Source organism: Acinonyx jubatus, chromosome B4, assembly GCF_027475565.1.
Source record: "Acinonyx jubatus isolate Ajub_Pintada_27869175 chromosome B4, VMU_Ajub_asm_v1.0, whole genome shotgun sequence".
In the NCBI taxonomy this organism is placed as follows: Eukaryota; Metazoa; Chordata; class Mammalia; order Carnivora; family Felidae; genus Acinonyx; species Acinonyx jubatus.
In genome coordinates this window covers 93,833,170-93,841,905 of record NC_069387.1, presented here as the reverse complement: position 1 = coordinate 93,841,905, position 8,736 = coordinate 93,833,170, and the positions used below count along the sequence as shown (strand labels likewise).

The 8,736-nt window shown below is 38.6% G+C and overlaps 1 protein-coding gene across 1 annotated transcript in view; it reads left to right on the top strand.

Annotated features, from left to right (window-relative positions):
- Positions 1 to 339: 339 nt before the first annotated feature.
- Positions 340 to 8,736, top strand: part of TSPAN8 (tetraspanin 8) — a 53,431-nt gene continuing 45,034 nt past the window's right edge. The window contains exon 1 of the mRNA XM_027071249.2: positions 340 to 357. The gene's annotated coding sequence lies outside the window, so the exon portion shown is untranslated. The remainder of the gene's footprint in view (positions 358 to 8,736) is intronic.

Below are 8,736 nucleotides of genomic sequence, written 5' to 3'. Positions count from 1 at the left end.
CGTTTGCTCTATGTTAGAGATTTCCTGAATATCTTCTTACCTTCTTCCTAAGTATTTTGTTTCTGCAAACATTTTTATTTTTTCAAGGGCTCTTTCTTATTCTTTGGTTGTCCCTTTATTTGTAACATTTTGTTCATATTTCAAGGGCAGTACACTTTCTGACTATATGAATTGTAGCTTTTTACGGTTTTCACCTCCCTGTGGAGTTGGTTATTTGTCGAGAGGCTTTCTTTAATCATTTGGGGATTTTTGCCTGTCTGCTCGTGTTAAGGTGGCAGCACTAAACACTGATGGCAGATTCTCAGAGAATAGGGTACATTCTGCACTGTGGACCATGGTCGTGGTGGCAGGAGTCAGGTAAGCCTGTTTCTTTGGGGAATCCTCAATGTCGGTATTTTTAAGGTCTTTTCTCTTTGGCTGGCTAGGGTCTCTGAAGAAGATTCTTTTAGTCTGAAGTTTATTTATTATTTCTGTCTCCACTGTGTTCTGTATAAACCTTTATTATAAGCCCCCTGGGACTTTTTTTGCCCTCATTTGTTTTCACATATATTTTAAGCTTTTTGAGGGTAGGAACCATGAATGATTCATGTCTTAGTCTCCAGAGATTAGCATTCTGTCTGGCATACAGGAATATTTCAATATACATTTGTGGATGAACAGATATGGGAATAACAGTGGAAAGTATATGTGTCATTTGCACTGTAGGGAAAAATTTTCCCTACAATGGAAAAACTTCAGTGCTCCAATGGAAAACTCTGCTTAGGTTAGGTCTTTCCTTACTGGGTTGGGTTAACCAGTTTTGATTTTATGGAGGCTCTGGGCCTTTTATTGCCTTTGAGCTACTTTACAATCCTGTAAATTGTAGACAATTGATAGCAATGAATAATAATTCTTGTTTTAGGCATGAAAATAAATTAAGCACAATAGAGATTCAATTGACTTCTCTCTCTCACTCCTGAAGTAGCTAACTATGCCTTCATTTGCACATTCCTTTCAATATTCTTGACCTACAGACTGTCTTTACAGTCTTCATTAAATCACTTATAACTTTTTTTTAATGTTTATTTATTTTGGGGAGATAGATAGAGAGGGAGAGAGCATGAGCAGGGAAGGGGCAGAGAGAGAGGGAGACACAGAATCCGAAGCAGGCTCAAAGCTCTGAGCTATCAGCACAGAGCAGGGCTCGAACCTACGAACCATGAAATCATGACAAATCGTGAGATGTTGACCTGAGCCGAAGCCGGGCGCTCAACCGACTGAGCCACCTAGGCTCCCTGAAATCACTTGTAACCTCGTATCAACTGCTTCATTAATGACGAATTAAATAAAATCTTTAACGCATCTTCATTTGATATCTATATGCTTATTATGACATTTATTATTATTATTATTTTAATTCTTTAACTGTGACCCAAACTTGTCTAATGATGATCTTGGAAATTTTAAAATATTTTATGAGATGGTCTAAATAAAACTCATTCTAGAGATGATCTGAAACCATCCCTCCTATGGGGCATCAAGATTATCATTGAAGATGAATAAAACGCACTAGTCATACAGGATCAAGTTTGAAGCCTTTTGTCTAATGGGAGGCCTGACTTCAGGATCTGTGTGCTAAAACTTGCACAACTTTTCTAATAACTCCTCTTATCCCATGAGGCACAGAACAAAGACAACTTTTTTTTAAGTATGTAGAAAATCATATGGGACCCTTATGGGCCTCTGGGCATATGGAATCAGAGATGTGGGGATAGTCTTGAGGATTATAGAAAGGAAGATTTGGCAGAATAATAAAGAAAGGAAAATTACATCTCAAACACCCTTTCAATCTTTATCAAATTGTAACTGTTACAAAGATTATTTAACCATAAAGGAGTCCACCTTAATTAGATCCACTGACTTCTGGGAAATGCAACATATAAATTATGAAAAGCTACTCAAGGAAAGCAGGTCAGTTTAAGACCGGCCATACAGAAAACTAATTTGGACCAACTGAAGAAAAAAATGAGAGTTAATGGCATGCCTTATTTATGGCAAACTTTGACAAGAAATCTAAGTTTACAAAGGCTGTTACAGAGTAAGATCTTAACTAGCTTTGCTTTAATGAGAAAATTCAAGTCATTTGTAATCAGCACATTAATTGTATGCAAATGTATGTGGTTAAAGCTGCCCGAAAACAACAGGTTTCCTGAATTAAATTAGCATTTTGCCCCTTACGTTTTGATTGCATTATTTATTTGCTTCACAGAACAAATGTGAAATCCCTAATTATCAGCATATGAATTAGTAAGCTTTAGTCATAATACAGAAATCCAGATGAAGGACTAATCAAAGAAAGAAGAGAAAAAAGATACTAAACTTCTCATGAGATTTGTCTCTATGTTTTACAAAATTTTTGATATATATTTTCTTCTAGATTAAAGATGTAACTACTAATGCTTTTTTTTTTGAGTGTCTGCTAGGGTTTAAAAGATCTCTCAGTGGTCTGTAGGCTTTTATACATGGCTACCAGGTATATATGGTCAACAGCCATAGCAATAACAAGAATGATCACTTATGAGAATTTACGAAGGGCCAGTTCTGTGCCAAGCACTTTGTGTATAAACTTTCATGTGCTCACTTCGGCTGCACATATATTGTAATAAACTCTCACGAGAGCACCCATCTTAAAAATGAAGCAAAACAGGGGCGTCTGAGGGCTCAGTCTGTTAAGCATCCTACTCAGCTCAGGTCATGATCTCACAGTCCGTGAGTTCGAGCCCTGCATCGGGCTTTGTGCTGACAGCTCAGAGCCTGGAGCCTGCTTTGGATTCTGTGTCTCCCTCTCTCTGCCCCTACCCTGCTTGTGCTGTCTCTCATAAATGAATAAATATATAAAAAAAAGAATGAAGCAAAACACCTTTTCCTCTCTCTGATCATGTCCTCTCTCTGATCATGTCACCCACACTCTTTGTATAGTTGGCTCCTTATTTTTCATATTAACTAACTCATGACCTCCCAACAGGTTTCTTCAAAGTAGGGCTCTTACTGTCATTGATGCTTTTGACACCTGTCTTTTTCCTTCATAGCACTCATTATAATTTGTAGGTACAAACTGATTTGTTGGTTTATTTGCTTTGTGTTTATGCATTGCTAGATTGTAAACTTTACCAGAGCTGAGACTGTATTTGCTCTACTGACTATCATACCCAGAATCTAACACTTTATGGGCACTTAAAAATATTTGTTGACTAGACAAAAAGAACAAAGTTCTCTGAGATGGTACGAAGCAGAGTCTTCCTTTTCAACTCAGGACTCTGAAGCAAAGCCCATGCTTTTGCCAAGAGCATTTGACTTGTACCTCTGTCTCTTTGGATAGCTCAGCATCCCCTCCCTGTGCTCTTCCCCTCCACCCCCACCCCCACTGTTTTGTTTTGTTTTGTTTTGTTTTGTTTTGTTTTGTTTTTGCCAGTTTGCTTCACAGTCTCTGATGCAGACTTCTTTGCAAGCTGAGCTGCCTTGTGTGTTACTGTTTCTGGGGAAAAAAAGTTGTGAGCCTTTCATTCTTGAAAACGTGTTATTCTGATGTCAGTGGACACTGTTTTCAACCTGCTGTCTGTTAGCTTAATTGGAACCTGCTCTCCTTGTGGGAGGGCTGGGTCGTGCAAGGTGACTTCAGGATAAGCAATGGTAACATGAAAGCACTCGAAGGATGTCAAATAGGAAAGTTGGTGAAGGATTTCAGTTAAGAGATAAAAGGGATTAAATAGAGGGATGTTGACAAGTCAGAATGCAGTTTTTGGTTTTGCTTTGCTACTTTCACATTAGGTTAAAATATTACAGCAAATTTAATAAAAGGAAACACTGAGTTTTGTGCCAAAACAACTAGAAAGTCTAAAAAATATCTCTAATTATGGTGATGATGAGAAGAAGTTGGTGATTTGGGGAACAGTTGTTTTATTGATAAAAGATGGTTGTTTTATCATACCCTTGTATCTCCTTAGAAATCCCTGAGGGAAAAAACAAAAATCAAAGCATTTATTTACTCTTCCATTCATTCAGTATGTGGTTGACACAGTTCATGGTAAGACAGACACAACGTTGAAGAAATCTAGACCCTGGTTACTTGCATGCTAGTAGAGAGAAAATACAAATAGACAACTAAGTCTAATGGAGAATGTTTAAATTGACTTATTGGGGGGGGGATGCTATAAGAGTTCAAGAGAAGGAAGAGATCTATTAAAAAAAAGCCTCATGTGAGAGGTATCATTTGAATTCAGAATTGAACAGATCTGATTGTATGATTGAGTTGTTGACATGGGAGAGCACTTGGGACAGGGAGAATGGGAGGAATAAAAGGATAGAGCTGATAAAAACAGGAAAAAGGAAGAAAAATCCATATTGGTTGACATAGGTGGTACCAGTTGGGAAGTCTTTTTTAAAAAAATTTTTTAAATGTTCATTTATTTTCGAGAGAAAGAGAGAGTCAGAGTTCAAGCAGGGGAAGGACAGAGAGAGACGGAGACACAGAATCTGAAGCAGGCTCCAGCTGTCAGCATAGGGTCCGATGCAGGGCTCAAACTCTGAAACTGCGAGATCATGACCTACGCTGACGTCAGAAGCTCAACTGACTGAGCCACCCAGGTGCCCCTGGAAGTCTTAGGAATATAAGAGTGGAAGGGGAGATTGGGAGATTGGTGTTGAAGGGCCTTGAATGCTCTGCTAAGGAGTTTATATTTTGTTTAGGAAATAGGGAATTATAAAAGATATTTTTGTTAAGAAATTTAAAAAATTTAATTCTTACTCTTACCTTACTCTTACTCTTACTCTTACCATGAGTGATAAAAGATTATTTTGGGAGAAAATTCTTCATGGGTCCCACATTTCTGCACAACTTCTGAGCAAAGACATTGAAAGCTTTTGGTTTTTTTTCCAAGAATGTCCTTGGAAGTCAGAGGCAGAGAGAAGATTTTTAAGGGAGATTGAGATGTAAGAGATTGGAGTTTCTTAAACTCAGAGTTCCTCAGTGTGATACAAATTTACTGTGTACTCAGCATTCATCTGGACTGCTGGGCATCTTTACTATGGGACATAGGGATCAAGAGACCTGATATAAACATGAAACTCATAGAGTTTGCTGTGCTGTGAGTTGTGAAGCCCTTTGTTCCTGACCTGGGAGTCTCATGTCTTTTGACAGCAACCATTAAACTGTAGCAAATTAACTTGTTAATTTGTAAGTGGGGTAAAATCTCCTAGCCTTCAAAGTTCTTGACAGGCTGAAATCTTGAAGTTCCAGGAGACAGTTATTATAACTCAATAAGGCGCTATAAGGTATTGGTAGTGGACATAAGTCTAACATTTTCTAGAGATAGAATTGACAAAATGTATCCATACATTGAGAAAATAATTCATTAAGAATAATGGTTTTTGAGGGGTGACTGGGTGGCTCAGTTTGTTGAGAGTCTGACTTTGTCTCAGGTCACGATCTTGCCATTCCCAACTTCAAGCCTCGCGTCAGGCTCTGTACTGACAGCTCAGAGCCTGGAGTCTGCTTTGGATTCTGTGTCTCCCTCTCTTTCTGCCCCTCCCCTGCTCATGCTCTGTCTTTCTTTGTCTCTCAAAAATAAACGTTAAAAAAATAATGGGTTTTGAGCCTCAGTTTCCCATGGGATGATGCTTATCTCATTAATAACAAATAGGATTAAGAGAATTAAAAGGGGGCAGCTGGGTGGCTCAGTCAGTTAGGCGTCCAACTTCAGCTTAGGTCATGATCTCGTGGTTCATGAGTTCAAGTCCTGCATCAGGCTCTGTGCTAACAGCCCAGAGCCTGGAGCCTTCTTCAGATTCTCTGTCTCCCTCTCTTCCTGCCCCTTCTCCATTTGTGTTCTGTCTCTCTCTCTCAAAAAAAATAAACATTAAAAGAAAAATTTTAAAAAAAGAGAATGAAAGGTACACCACATAATGGGAGAGAATATTTGCAAAACACATATCAGATAAAAAGACTGATCTCCAAAAACTTAGCGATAGGAAAATAACCTAATTAAAAACTGGGCAAAAGATATGAAAACATCTCACAAAAGAAGATACACAGATGGTAAATAAGCATATGAAAAATACTCAAATCAATTGTCATTAGGGAATTGCACATTAAGCCAACAATAAGATATCACTACACACCTATTAGAATAACCCAAATCCAGCACCAACCCCACCAAAAGCTGGTAAGATTGTGAAGAATCAAGAACTCTCATTCATTACTAATGGGAATACAAAATGGTGAAGCCACTTTGGAAGACAGCTTGGCAGTTTCTTACAAAATAATCATATACCATACAATCCCTGAATAGCCAAAGCAATCTTGAGAAAGAAGAACAAACCTGGAGGTATCACAATCCCATATTTCAAGATATACTACAAAGCTATAGTGATCAAAACAGTATTGGGATGCCTGGTGTCCCAGTCAGTTAAGCATCTGACTCTTGATTTCTGCTTAGGTCATGATCTCATGGTTTGTGAGTTTGAGCCCTGCTTTAGCTCTGCACTGGTGGTGCAGAGCCTGCTTGGGACTCTTTCTCTCTCCCTCTCTCTCTGCCCCTCCCTTGCTTGCTCTCTCTCTCTCTCTCTCTTAAATTTTTTTTAATGTTTATTAATTTTTTGCACGAGAGAGAGAGAGAGAGAGAGAGAACACAAGTGGTAGAGGGGCAGAGAGAGAGAGGGAGACACAGAATATGAAACAGACTCCAGGCTCTGAGCATCAGCACAGAGCCCGATGTGGGGCTCAAACGTGGAAACGGCAAGATCATGACCTGAGCTGGAGTCGGACGCTTAACCGACTGAGCCACCCAGCCCCTGCCCCCTTCTCTTAAAATAAATATAAGTAAACTTTTTTAAAAAAGTCTATCAAAAAAAACAAAAGCAAAAACAGCGTGGTCCTGGCAAAAAAATGGACACATAAATCAATGACACAGAATAAACCCACACTTACGTGGTCCATTAATCTACTACAAAGGAGGCAAGAATATATAATGAGGAAAAGACACTCTCTTCAATAAATGGTATGGGGAAAACTGGATGGCTACATGCAAAAGAATGAGACTGGACCACTTTCTTATGCCATTCACAAAAACAAACTCAAATGGATTAAAGACTTAAGTGTGAGACCCGAAACTATAAAAATCCTTGGGGTGCCTGGGTAGCTCAGTCGGTTGAGTGTCTGACTTTGGCTCAGGTAATGACCTCACTGCTTGTGAGTTCGAGGCCTCCGTCAGGCTCTGTGCTGACAGCTCAGAGCCTGGAGCCTGCTTTGGATTCTGTATTTCCCTCTCTCTCTGTCCCTCCCTCGCTCGTGCTCTGTCTCTCTCAGTCTCTCAGAAATAAATAAATGTTAAAAAATTAAAAAAAAAGAAACTATAAAAATCCTTAAAGAAAATATAGGTAGTAATCCCTTGGATATCAACCTTAGCAACATTTTCCTGGACATGTCTCCTCAGGCAAGGGAAACAAAAGCAAAAATAAACTACTGTGACTACACTAAAATAAAAAGTTTTTGCACAGTAAAGAAAACCATCAACAAAATAAAAATACAACCCACTGACGAAGAGAGAATATTTGCAAATGATATGCCCTATAAAGGGTTAATATCCAAATATATAAGGAACTTGTATAACTCAACACCAAAAAACAATACCATTAAAAATGGGCAGAGTATCTGAATAGACATTTTCCCAAAGAAGACATACAGATAACCAATAGACACATGAAAAAATGCTCAATATCACTAATCATCAGGGAAATTCAAATCAAAACCACAATAAGATGTCACCATATCCAAGGCAAGAAATAACAAGTGTTGGTGAATGTGGAAACACTTGTGCTTTATTGGTGGGAATAGAAATCAGTGCAATCACTGTGGAAAATAGTATGAATGGTCCTCAAAAAATTAAAAATAGAGATACCATATGATCCAGAAATTCCGCTACTGGGTATTTACCCAAAGAAAATGAAAACACAAATTAAAAAAGATATATGCAGGGGTGCCTGGGTGGCTCAGTTGGTTAAATCATCTGACTTCAGCCCAGGTCATGATCTCGCTGTTTGTGGGTTTGAGCCCTGCATCAGGCTCTGTGCTGACCCCTCAGAGCCTGGAGCCTGCTTCAGATTCTGTGTCTCCCTCTTTCTCTCTGCCCCTCCCCCACTCATGCTCACGCTTTCTCTCTCTCTCAAAAATAAATAAAATTTCAAAAAAAATTAAAAAATAGATATATGCATTCCTATGTTTGTTACAGCATTATTTACAATAGCCAAGATAAGGAAGCAACTTAAGTGTTCATCAGGAGATTAATGGATCATGAAGATGTGGTTATACACACACACACACACACACACACACACACACACACACAATGGAACATTACTCAGCCATAAAAAAGAATGAGATCTTGCCATTTTTGACAGACAACATGGATGAACCTAGAGGATATTATGCTAAGTAAAATACCAGGCAGAGAAAGACAAATACCATATAATTTCATTTATATGTGGAATCTAAAACAAAACAAAAAAACCCAAAAAACAAAAATGTAATCATAAATACAGAGATGAAACTGGTGATTGCCAGAGGGGAAGGGATTTGGTGGGGGGGAGGGGTAGGTGAAAGAGGTGAAAGGGATTAAGAAGTATAAACTTCTAGTTATAAAATATATAGGGGCACCTGGGTGGCTCAGTCGGTTAAGTGGGTGACTTCAGCTCAGGTCATGA